We start from the raw sequence: 11923 nt of genomic DNA, 5'->3' as shown, positions 1-11923 counted from the left end.
AGCATTTAATGGACATAAGCATAGAAAATGTCAATGCACATTAAATGAAGATCTCAGCTACCAGGAAAGCAGATCTGACATCACGGGTTAATATTTATGGTGTTGATCATCTTCGTCTGCATACATTTACTGGCTCCACAATAAAAATGAAACCATGAAGAAAGTGCTAATGAGGGGCTTTGAAAGCAGATGGGGACAGGCTTGGAGAACGGTGTTGGAATCATTACAGTAACCTTTCTGGCATAAATATGATTACTCAATAGATAGACAAATATGCTCCTCCAAAAGCGACAATCAAGCTGAAAATGTCCTATTTAACGTCAAGGAACTGTTCTGAGGTTGGGCTCATTCACTTTTCTGCTTCAAGTTACTTTCAGTGCTTGGGGTGCTGCAGGCAGCCCTGATCACTGAATGGAAACTTGAGTCAGGACAGATCTTGTGGCTTCCAGTGCCAAGAGCACCCTGTGACCTGCCTGGCCCTGCCTCTGCATTACCACTCACGTCTGATTCCTACCACTGTTGTTCCATATCTGCCCTCACATTGTTTGGACCAAATACTGAGACAGTGTCCCATTACGTTGGTCTCCCCAGCATGTGGCTGCCAGAATGAACCTGCTCTCTCTCTAACCTTTCCCCAAAGGGCCTCACCTTGGACTGCCTCTCACTGAGATGGCTCAGTGAGCTGTGGGTTGGGTCCCAGGCCACTTGCTACAGATAATAAAGCCCCACAGATTCTAGCACCCAGCTTTTCATCCTTCTGTGTCTCGAACACCTTCACCTATCACTCAGCCACCAGCTCTGCTGCCTGGCAAATTCCTGCTCCTTTAGCAGGTTTCAGCTCAGGTACTGTCTCCTCTGCAGATTCTTATTCTGGACTCACACCATCCATTACACTCTCAGCCAGCTCCTGTTCTGCTAAAGCCCTGCTGTGCTTTGTAGAGACTTTCGTGTAAGAACTGTCTTAATTCATTGCAACTGTTCATACAAGCATCCCTTGCTCCATTGAAAGCAACTTGAGAACAGACACCAGCTCTGAGTTCTTTTCACATCCCCAGTAAATAGCAGGTTCTGGTCCCTTCTAGACCCAAACAAACATTAATGAATTAATTAATAAATTAGCGTGACCAAACTCGCCAGTTATTCAGAGTAACAATTTTCCCCATTCCTGCTCTATGTGGCAGCAGATAAAAACCTTTCTCCCTAAGGATTCCATCTAAACTTGTCTCATGAATTGTCTGCATTTTTAAAGGAAAGACTGAAGGAAGTTACTTTACCCCTTATAAAATTAAAGATGCTAATTATTGACCAAGAGAAGATATTAGATTCATTAAAGGAGAAAATGATCTAGCAATTCTTTCTATGTTCCTGTAACTAATTATGGGTGAGTAATTAAAAAAAATGGTACCCATAAAAATCAACCACAAACCAAAAAGGATGATGAGTTGAATCATAAAAATTCCACACTATTTATATCCCCCCCAACATACACACTCTGCCTTCATTCTTAATGGAAAAGTACAAGTATTGGGATAAAAATATTTTAACTACAAAAATAAGAAACTCCACATGCTAATCCTACCTAAAGGGCAGAATTTAATTCTGTGCTAAGCTACTGTATGTGGGATTAAGAGGCGTGGTTAACCAAACATTTGAGAACAAGTAATTACCACTGAATCCTCCTATCAGATAGTTGCCCCACACATAATTTACACAACAAGTCCGCGGAAGGGAAAAATAAAATGCTGCTTGAAACCTTTTTTTCCAGCCACAAATTTTTCAGGCTTGCATTTTTTTTTCCCTCATCAAACATTATTTATTCCTATGGTCTTGGTCTGGGTAGCAATGGGATATTTTCTCTCTGATACATAGGGACATCACTTCTCAGCCTTCTTGGCTAAGATCAAGTGTAGTAGCTGATACACAAGGACAGAGAAATAGTATCTTTTACTTGTTATTCTTGGCAATGCTTTTCCTGCCAAATATTTGGCATCTAAATGTGGAAATATACATTTCCTGTATTTGGTTTATGCCATAATTTTGGAGCGGAATGGACATGCAAAGGAATGCTTACATTTATTCAATCATGTATTCATTCAGTAAACAGTAATGAGATACTTTGTGTGACTCATAGAAATGATACAAGTGACTAAAAACAGGATCCCCACCCTTGAAGAGCTTGCAACCTAGGAGCAGAGACAACTAAACCAGCATTTACAAAGTAGAACAATATGAACAGTGATAAAGCAATGTTCAAAGGGTTGTAGAGGTGCCAACACCTGTCTGGAACAAGTCTTAGTTCTTTCTATATCTCCAGTACATAAAAAGGGAAGGCTTCTAGCAAGAACTGCTACCTAACTCGCATCTCAAATGACTTGCAGGGTTCAGGCCATTGGAGGAGGGTAGGAAAGTGGAAAATCCAAAGCCCAGGGAACACCTGGGAGAGATTAGAGGATGAGAGGGAAAGTGGGCGTGGATGAGACAGGGTGTTGCTTGCTGATAGAGCAGAGCAGATATTTGCAAAGACAAGTGCCCTGGAGTCGCTAGGTGAACATTTTCTGTGCTTGCCAATCAAGCAGCAGTTTCTGCATCCTCCCGCCCTCTACCTGGGCCAGGGATGGAGAAGACAGCTGTGAGCACCAATGTATTTGAGAGGGACATGGAAGCCTCTGTGTATCAGCATCTTGGCTGGCTGGATTCTGCCATTTGCTCTCATTTGAACATATTCAATGAAATGTGCCATCAAACCATCATTCATCTGCCACCCCAGCCCAGCTTTGGCTACAATGCAGTGCTTACCAAGTTCATGACCTGAGGCAAGTTGATGCCTCACCTTGGAAGTGATCGCAGCAAGAATTAAATTAAGTATGTGTAAAGTATCTAGAACAGAGCCCGACTCAAAGCAAAGGCACAATAAACGTTAGCCATAATTACTTTACTCTTCATGTAGGAAGTTGGGGAAGCGGGGCAGTCAGTTACTTAAATGACAAAGCACACCATCGACAATAACTGGGTTCAAGGGTAACCTTGCTGATGTTGCTGTGTAATGTGTTTGGCACTAACAAGATATTAGGAAGACCAATAATAGGAACACAGTGCTTAACTTTGGTGGCCTTTCAAATAGTTAACAATTGAAATTTCGGCTTATATCCATTCATTGAATGTTGAAGATCTACTAACTATCAGGTATGAGAGTATGAAGATACATTAAAAAAAAAAAAACACACAAAATTCTGTTATTCATTCAACACACATTTATCAAGGACCCAGAAAGTGCAGTCCTAGCTGGTAATAAAAAGAAAGTATCAAATTCTCCAGGAGCTGAAAGTCTAGTTGGGGAGCAAAGTTCTTTAGGATAAAGAGGCAGAGAAAATAGTAACCAACACTTCGTGAGCACTTTCTTTCTACCTGAGTGTCATACATGGATTATCTCAGGGTGGTGTCAGAGTTGAAGGGATGGAGGAAAGGATGGGGTGATTGGCAGAAGCTGAAGATGGAGGCATTGAAACAGCATTTTGAAGAAATTTGACTTCTGAAGACTTTTTCTCAACACTGGTCACATGAAAGAGGCCAAATGGCTTTTTTTTTTTTTTAGTTTTTAAAGTTTGATTGTATTTATTCATTTATTTATTTATTTTATTTGAGGGAGACAGACAGACTGAGACAGAGAGCAAATATCCACAATAGCCAGGGCTGGGCGAGGACTGAAACCAGGAGCTGGGAACTCAGTTTGGGGTCTCCCACATGGGTAGTTGGGACCCAACTACTTTTTAAAAAATGAGTTAAAAGCTTTATTAGTCATGGAAAAAATCTGACTCCTCAAAATCAATTCGTGTTAAGTTCCCTGTAAAACAATAAGCTTACAGAAAATTTCTTTCTCAGGAGCAGAAAATCACTATACTTTTGGTACAAGACATGGTGAGTTTCTTCCTTCTAATGCAGATGATGACAAATGCAGCCAAATCTGTGAGCGATTGTTCTTGCCCTACCAGATGACATAAACACAGAAGCAATGAACAGAAGACTCATAAATAATACTAGAACATGGCCAACTCTGAGCCCAAGTGAGTCTTCTGTGTAGAATCCCCACATCCCCCTGGTGCCTGCCAAAGTGGTGCGGCCTGTGCTCCTTCTTCCACAGCTGGCATTTTTCCTCTGCTGGACGGTGGAGCCTGCCTCCCAGGTGGCCACCGCTTTCCTGGGAGGGTGCCCTGAGGAGCCCACATCAATGCTGCTGGAGGTTGGATCAGGTATGCTGGCGATTGGAGGATGGCAGAAGCTGCAGCAGATGGTCAGAAAGTTGTGAATCCTGAAAAGAGGATCCAAATACTTGAACTCCCAGGGTGCCCATTAGCAGCAAGCTGGAATCAGGAAAAGAGCTGGGATTCAAACCCAGGTACCCTGTGGTGTCCCAAGCTGCGTCTTAACTGGTAGGACATATGCCTACCTCACCCCCAAGAACTTTTTCTAAAGAAACTTGGCACAAAGAAATTTTAAAGGGAATATCCAACTAAGTGGGATGTGTGAAATCAAATTTTATTTATTTTTAAATTTATTTTATTTATTTTTAAATTTATTTTATTTATTTGAGGCAAAAAGCGAGAGAGGTATAGAGAGAGTGCTCATCCACTAGTTCACTTTCCAAATGCCCACAGTACCCTCAGCTGAGGCCCTCACCAGGAGCCAGAAATTCACTCCAGGTCTGCAGCATGTTCATCTGACTACAGAGCAGAACTGCTAGCATGAGTACAAGTCTAGCTGTCACTTCCACCATGACATCATCAAGCCCAAGAGCCATCCAGCCCCAGTGCCATTTGAATTCCAATTCTCCCTGAACGCTTCTCTTTCCCACGCATCACTGAGAAGCATCTTTGCAGAACTTCTAAGATGCTGTTCCCAATTATTGATTGTGTAATTTATTGATAAAGTAAAGCCAAATATGAGTAAGAAGAAAAGCTTAATTAGAAATGAAGTACGCAATGTCCCAACAAGAAACATTCCAGGGCTTCAGTTATGCATAGCTTCTTGTGTCACTGAAGAATCATCCTGGGACTTAATAAGTCAGAAAATGGGTTCAACACATGGGGGAAATTTATAAGTGGCAGAGAATGCGCACCTACAGAGCAACAGAACTATTTAGAAATGAGTCTGGCACATGCTGAAAAACATCTACTTCTGTCCCACAATGGTTATCACAGAAAATCTGTAGTAGGTATGAAAAGGAACACAGAATCAGCCACCAGGACAGAACGTGACAGGCTGACACAGAAACACGGAGTCACTGTTACCCTGCATTGATTAGCCAATTTACTTAGATTGTTGCCTTCTCTGACTTTTTGTCTTTATTGAGCTAATAATTTTGAGTGTGGGTACAGCTCGATTCTGATAACCTTGACCTTCAATAGGAAGAAAGTCTCTTTTCCCGCAGCAGAACAGCCAGTATCTGTACACTGTTCTCTGCCTATGCCTATCCGAACATGTTTCTAATACACTGACCACTGACACTTGGCTCAGCTGACAGGACGTGTCCTCTGCCTTATAGGATGTTTACAGTGTCAGAAGATCTTTCTCTGTAACTATGCTTTTCAGATAAATAAAATGAATCCTTTAAAAGGGGAGAGGACCATCATTTTGGCACAGTGGGTTAGGTTGCTGCCTATGATACCAACATCCCATATGAGTACTGGCTGGAGTCTCAATTGCTCTACTTCTGATCCAGCTCCCTGCTAATGCTCCTGGGAAAGCAGCAGATCACTCAAGTGCTTGGGCCCTTGCCACCCATGTAGGAGACCTGAATGGAGTCCCAGGCTCCTGTCTTTGACCTGGTTTAGCCTTGACCATTGTGGCCATTTGGGGAGTGAACCAGTAGATGAAAGATCTTTGTGTGTGTGTGTGTGTGTGTGTGTGTCTTGTATGTGTAACTCTGCCTTTCAAATAAATAAATAAATTATTTTTAAATAAAAACTTGGAAGATTATAGGACTGAAAACTCAGTTTTAAGTGCCAGTGAGTTGTTGGATGAACCTCAACAGATCACTTCAGCTTTTTTCTGATTATTGTATCGCACCATCAAAAAGAGTGATATTCCTACGTGCACATATAATCACTTCAAACTCTCGAGCCCTGAGAGACAAGAGACCAGTCAGGAGGCTCAGATACCCGTGAGAAACACAGCTGCAGATAAGCAGGGCGTGCACTCCTGAGTGGTGGTGTAACAAGTGGCTATTTATACCCCATCTTCCACCCACTGATGTGAATGCGGGGTCTCTCCCTGCCAGATAGTAATTTTAAGGGAATGAGCTTCCTGGTGAGCTCACAGCTTAACACTCCTTGTATCACCATCTTGAGTCAGCAGTGGCTAATGCTGTGCAGAATAAACTAATTTTAGTCATCTGTGGGATCCTTGTAAACACTCCATAGTGACTCTTTGAAAAGCAGCATGAACTTGCTGTCTCTGCTTCAATTCCTGCTCCCTGGGATCCACAAGGGGTATTTTTAGGTGACAACATCTCACAGAATTTGTCTAGGTGAGCTTCTGAGTTTCAGACTGGGCATTTGAACATTCTGCCATAGCTTCCAAAGCCAGAAGGACGTTTGGGTAAATGGATCCAGGAAAATAACAGATCTGGCAAAAGAGGACATGGACGTGTCCTGTCAAGGGCAGAGGAAAACATGTCGCCCACTGCCTTCTCATTTTAGTAACCTCTGTAGTGAGCCCCAGCCCACAGCTCTCACACTGCACACGGAAGTGTGCAATGGCCCAGTGGCTTCCTCCTTAGCCCCTCATTCTTGTCACCCCCAACCCCAGGCTCTGACTGACAGCTCACTGGCTGTCAGTCTCCTACTGACTATAGAGTACCTCTGGTGCGTTCAGTGTCCCACGGGTCACTGAGAACGAATTGGCCCCAATGACAAACTCCACTGGTCAGAGCTCCCGACCCAGGTGTGCTGGTGCTGCCTGTCACACTTGACCAAGAACCTGTATTTTACGCAGTAAGACCTGTGTGCCAGACCTTGTCCTCGTGTTTCCTGAGTAAGACTGCGGATTTTGCTGTATTTATCAGGAAATGTGGGAACCGGGGAAGAAAAGGCTACGGAGAATTATAGGCAAGTTAAATCCCCACGGAGAGCAGTGCCAAGCTCATCAGCCTGCATGTGAAAGGAGCAGGTCATTTGTGGAAGAAGTCTCCATAATTGAACGTTTTATTATCTATTATTAACAAATGCTATTCATGGACTTGGGGAGTCCATGGACTTGCTAGAAGAAGGTATCTGTATCCATTTTGCCTGAGTGCCTCTATTGTTTATTATAACTGCAAATTTATTAAGGCTGAAGATATTGCTCCTTCTTGAAAAGCTTCAATCTTGGAGCAGTTGATATTCCTTTTCCCAGATTGCAGAGAGAATGAATTTCAAACCAAGTGTATATGAAGCAAAGTGAGGAGAGACGGATAGAGTGGGGGCAAAGAGGCAGAACTGGAACTATTAATAGGGAAAAAGAGGGGGAATGGTGTGTCCTGAAATTATTTTTATAAGAAAGGCAGCTAATAAGAGTTCCAGTGTAGAATTTCTGTTTCTTGAATTTATTAAAAGTAATTTGGAGACTCTTGGATGTGGAGGGGGGCAAGACTTTGCTAAAGGAAACCTCATTTCATGCCTGTTTCCAAAGAAAACACACCACACACCAAATATCCCACCTCTTGTGTAGCTTCACTGTGCTGCTGCAAACTCAGCCTGGTGGACGGAGGCTTCCTTACCGAGGGTCCCAGTGTCCTCAGGCGCCCCGCTCAGCGCAAGCTGGACAAACTCCCGGCCGAGCACAGCAAGCCTTTGAGAGGAGAGAGGAGGCAGCCCCAGCCCGGTGTCTGCTAAGGCAGGGCTTGTGCAGTGGGGACTACAACCATGCAGCCAGTGTTCCTGCGGGACCCGAAGAAACCAGCCTTTTGAGGACCGTTGTGTTAAGGAATGTCTGGAATGTTTTCAGCTTGGAAAGTTTCCGGAAGCCTGGATGGTCCGTGATGCAGAATGGGCTGAGCAGTATTTCAATGTTCAGCAAGACTGGCTCCCAACAGAGAGACTGCAGAAGAAATTACTCAGAAGAGGGATAGAATTCTATCTTCTCAACTGTCAGAGGCAGTTTCAGGGTTGCTTCCAGGATTCCAACCGTATCACACACTGCTGTCACCCTGGGCTAAGGAGAGGGTAAGTGTTAAATAGGCCTTAAACTTTAAAATAGCGACCACCTGTAATTTTTTTCCTACTGGCCTTTAGCTTACAGTCCTTGTATACAAATGACTGAACACTGTTCAAACATCAGCATAATGGCATTTTTTATTGTCTGTTATTAACAAATGCTATTCATGGACTTGAGGAGTGCTATTGCTCGAGGAAGGTGTCTCTATCCATTTTGCCTGAGTGCCTCTATTATTTATTATAACTGTAAATTTAGTAAGGGTGAATATATTGCTTTAATAAAACTACTTAGCATTTAAAATCATATTCATTGTGTACTGTGGTCTCTTTTTTTAGATTTTTATTTATTTATTTGAGATAGAACTATAGACAGAGAGAGAGGAAAAGACAGAGAAAAAGATCTTCCATCTGCTGGTTCACTCCCCAAATGGCTACAATGGCTGGAGCTGTGTCAATCCGAAGCCAGGAGCCAGGAGCTTCTTCCATGTGAGTGCAGGGGCCCAACTACCTGAGCTATTTTCCACTGCTTTCCCAGGAGCATAAGCAGGGAGCTGGATTGAGAGTGAAGCAGCCTGAGACAAACTAGCACCAGTATGGGATGCCAGCATTGAAGGCAGGGGTTTAACCCACTAGGCCACGAATCAGCCCCTGAGTTATGTTAACTTCTAAATAAGAGAATAACCATGTAATCTCTTTCTCCTTTTAAAATAACATTTGCCACAATTTTTTAAGATTTATTTATTTATTTGAAAGTTGGAGTTACAGAGAGGCAGAGGCAAAGAGAGAGAGCTCTTCCATGCGCTGGTTCACTCCCAAAACGGTTGTAACCACCAGAGCTAGGCTGACCTCAAGCTAGGAACCAGGAGCTTTTTCTGGGTGTCCCACACGTGTACAGGGCCCAAGGACTTGGGCCATCTTCTACTGCCTTCCCCGGCCATAGCAGAGAGCTGGATAGGAAATGAAGCAGCCAGGACTCAAAACAGCACCCATATGGGATGCCTGCATGGCAGGCAGCAGCTTTACCTGCTACGCCACAGCGCCAGCCCCAGTCACAATCTTTCAAACTTAAAAATTAGGCTACTTCCTTCCTTAACACTTCCCATACCCCATCACCAATTAGGTACATTTTTAATTAATTTATATTCTTATTTGAAAGGCAGAGGGACATCCCTGCTACAGTCAGGGATGGGCCAGGCCAAAGCAAAGAGCCTGGAGCTCAGTCCAGATCTCCCATGAGGGTGTCAGGGACCCAGGTTCTAGTACCATCACCTGCTGCCTCCCAGGGTGCACATTAGCAGGAAGCTGGAATCAGCAATAGAGCCTGGACTTGAACCCAGCACTCCAATACAGGATGCAAGTTTCCCAAACAGCTAATTCACCTGCAAATATTGCCAAGAAGGCCAAGCGCAGCATAAAGATAAATGAGGAATTGGGCTTTGAACACCTATGGTTTCTTAAAACACATATAAATTTAACTTCTGAAGATAGAATTGGCTATCAATTACCAAAAATGATCATGATTCAAAGGAATCCTGTGACGACCACGTCTGTGAAAACAAGACTCATTCTGTGCTGTGAATACTGCTAGTTCAGAGTCCTTCATCTACTGATAAAATTGACCGGCTGCTCCAACACCCAGTAAGCCAAAGACATTAACAAGACTGTTTTTGAAATAGATCATGTACTCTCCCTTAACAGATCTGGTTTATAAGTTATCATTTTTATATACTGAAATGAATTAAAATCGGGTGCTGCTTTTTCTTGATGCTACCTACAGAGTGTACAAATTGGCATTAGGTCATAACATTTTTCTGGGGCCAGCATTGTGGTGCAGTAAGTTAATCTGCCTCCTGTGATGTTAATATCCCATACAGTCAACAGTTTGAGTCCTGGCTGCTCCACTTCCAAATCAGCTCCCTGCTAATGCACCTGGGAAAGCAACAGAAAATTACCAAAGTACTTGGGCCCCTGCCACCCACTGGGAGACCTGGATAGAGTTCTGAGCTCCTGGTTTAGCCTGGCCTAGCCCTGATCATTGAGGCCATTTGAGGAATGAACTAGCAGTTGGAAGATCATTGTCTTTGTCTCTATAACTCTGCCTTTCAAATAAATAAATAAATCTTTCAAGAAAACAAAAGAGATAATATATTTCAAAATCCCATATATGGGGGTCAGTGCTGTGGCATAGCAGGTAAAGCCAGCACCTGCAGTGCCAGCATCCCATATGGGCGTCAATTCAAGTCCCGGTTGCTCCACTTCCAATCCAGTTCTCTGCTATGGGCTGGGAAAGCAGTAGAAGATGGCCCAAGTCCTTGGGCCCCTGCACCCATGTGGGAGACCCGGAAGAAGCTCCTGGATCCTGACTTCAGATCAGTCAGCTCTGGCTGTTGCAGCCATCTGGGGAGTGAACCAGCGGATAGAAGACTTTTCTCTCTCTCTCTCTCTCTCTCTCTCTCTCTCTCTCTCTGCTTCTCTGTAACTCTGACTTTCAAACAAATAAATAAATTTTAAAAATGGTTATTATTTTTTTCTTTGAGAGGCAGAGAGAGAGAGAGAGAGAGGCAGGCATTCATAGAGAGACAGACACAGAGAAAATTCCTACCTACTGGTTTATTCTCCAAATGACCATAACAGCTGGGGTTTGGCTGGGCCAAAACCAGGAGCTGGGAATGCAATCCAGATCTCCCGGTTTGGAGGCAGGAACCCAATTACTTGAATCATCACTTGCTGCCTCTCAGGGTCTGCATTAGACAGGAGCTAGTGTCAGGAGCCAGAGCTGGCCATCAAACACAAGCACTCCAATGTGGAACATGGGTATCTGAACTATTGGGCTAGATGTCTGCCCCCTCAAGGAGTACCTGATTCTTCACATGCTCGGTCATCCCTTTGTTCATGTGGTTTTCTTCATTTCGCCTTCCTTGACTTGGCAGCACCCTGGCCAATGGACTCAATTATAAGTGCTTGCTGACCTCTGCCTCTGTCACTGGACTCTGAGAATCTATCCTGTCTACTGTTTTATCCTGAATTTAGCAGTCAACCTAGTACATTTCTGAGCATTCTATAACAATATACAGAAGGAAACAATAGATGAGTGTACGGATGTTAATCACTGAGGGCTCTGCATTGGTGGTGAAGTGAGTTAAGCGCCACCTACTACACCAGTATCCCATGAGTACTGGTTTAAGTCCCAGCTGCTCCACTTTTTATTCAGCTCCCTGCTGATGCACCTGACAAGGCAGTAGATGATGGCCCAGATACTTGGGCCCCTGCCACCCATATGGGAGACCTGGATGGAAATTCTGGCCCCTGGCTTCTGGCTGGCCCAGCCCTGACTGTTGTAGTCATTTGGAAAGTAAATCAGTGAATAGAATATTTCTCTCTCTTTCTATAATTTTATGACTCTACCTTTTAAAAAATAAATAAATCCTTAAAAAATAAGAAATAGAGCCTGGGTTATGGCATAATGAGTAAAGCCCCTTGATGCCAGCATTTCGCATGGGCACCAATTTGTGTCCCAGCTGCTCCACTTCCAATCCAGTTCCCTGCTAATGGCCTGGGAAAAGCAACAGAAGACAGCCCAAGTGTTTGGGCCCCTGCCACCCATGTAAGAGACCTGGATGAAGTTCCTGGCTCCTGGCTTCAGCCTGGCCCAGCACTGGCCAATGTGACCATCTAGGAAGCAAACTGAATAGAGATTCTCTCTCTCTCTCTCTCTCTCTCTCTCTCTCTCTCTT

The 11923-nt window shown here is 43.8% G+C and overlaps 1 long non-coding RNA gene and 1 pseudogene across 4 annotated transcripts in view; one reads left to right on the top strand and one right to left on the bottom strand.

Annotated features, from left to right (window-relative positions):
* Nucleotides 1-1873: 1873 nt before the first annotated feature.
* Nucleotides 1874-2013, top strand: LOC127493770 (U2 spliceosomal RNA; annotated as a pseudogene).
* A 1885-nt stretch (nucleotides 2014-3898) lies between these two features.
* The window catches only part of LOC149125639 (uncharacterized), a 56422-nt gene continuing 48397 nt past the window's right edge, over nucleotides 3899-11923 (bottom strand). For 3 of the 4 annotated variants that reach the window (XR_016237216.1, XR_016237215.1, XR_016237218.1), the window contains one exon: nucleotides 7559-8187. This is a non-coding gene — a long non-coding RNA (uncharacterized LOC149125639). Of the gene's footprint in view, nucleotides 4307-7558; nucleotides 8188-11923 lie in introns of those variants that run through there. The other variant, XR_016237217.1, reaches the window with a different exon arrangement.

Source organism: Oryctolagus cuniculus, chromosome 7 (genome assembly GCF_051225735.1).
Source record: "Oryctolagus cuniculus isolate XC-2025 breed Fujian yellow rabbit chromosome 7, ASM5122573v1, whole genome shotgun sequence".
Lineage (NCBI taxonomy): Eukaryota > Metazoa > Chordata > Mammalia > Lagomorpha > Leporidae > Oryctolagus > Oryctolagus cuniculus.
Note: the sequence above shows the minus strand (reverse complement) of the source record. Positions and strands in the feature narration are given on the sequence as shown.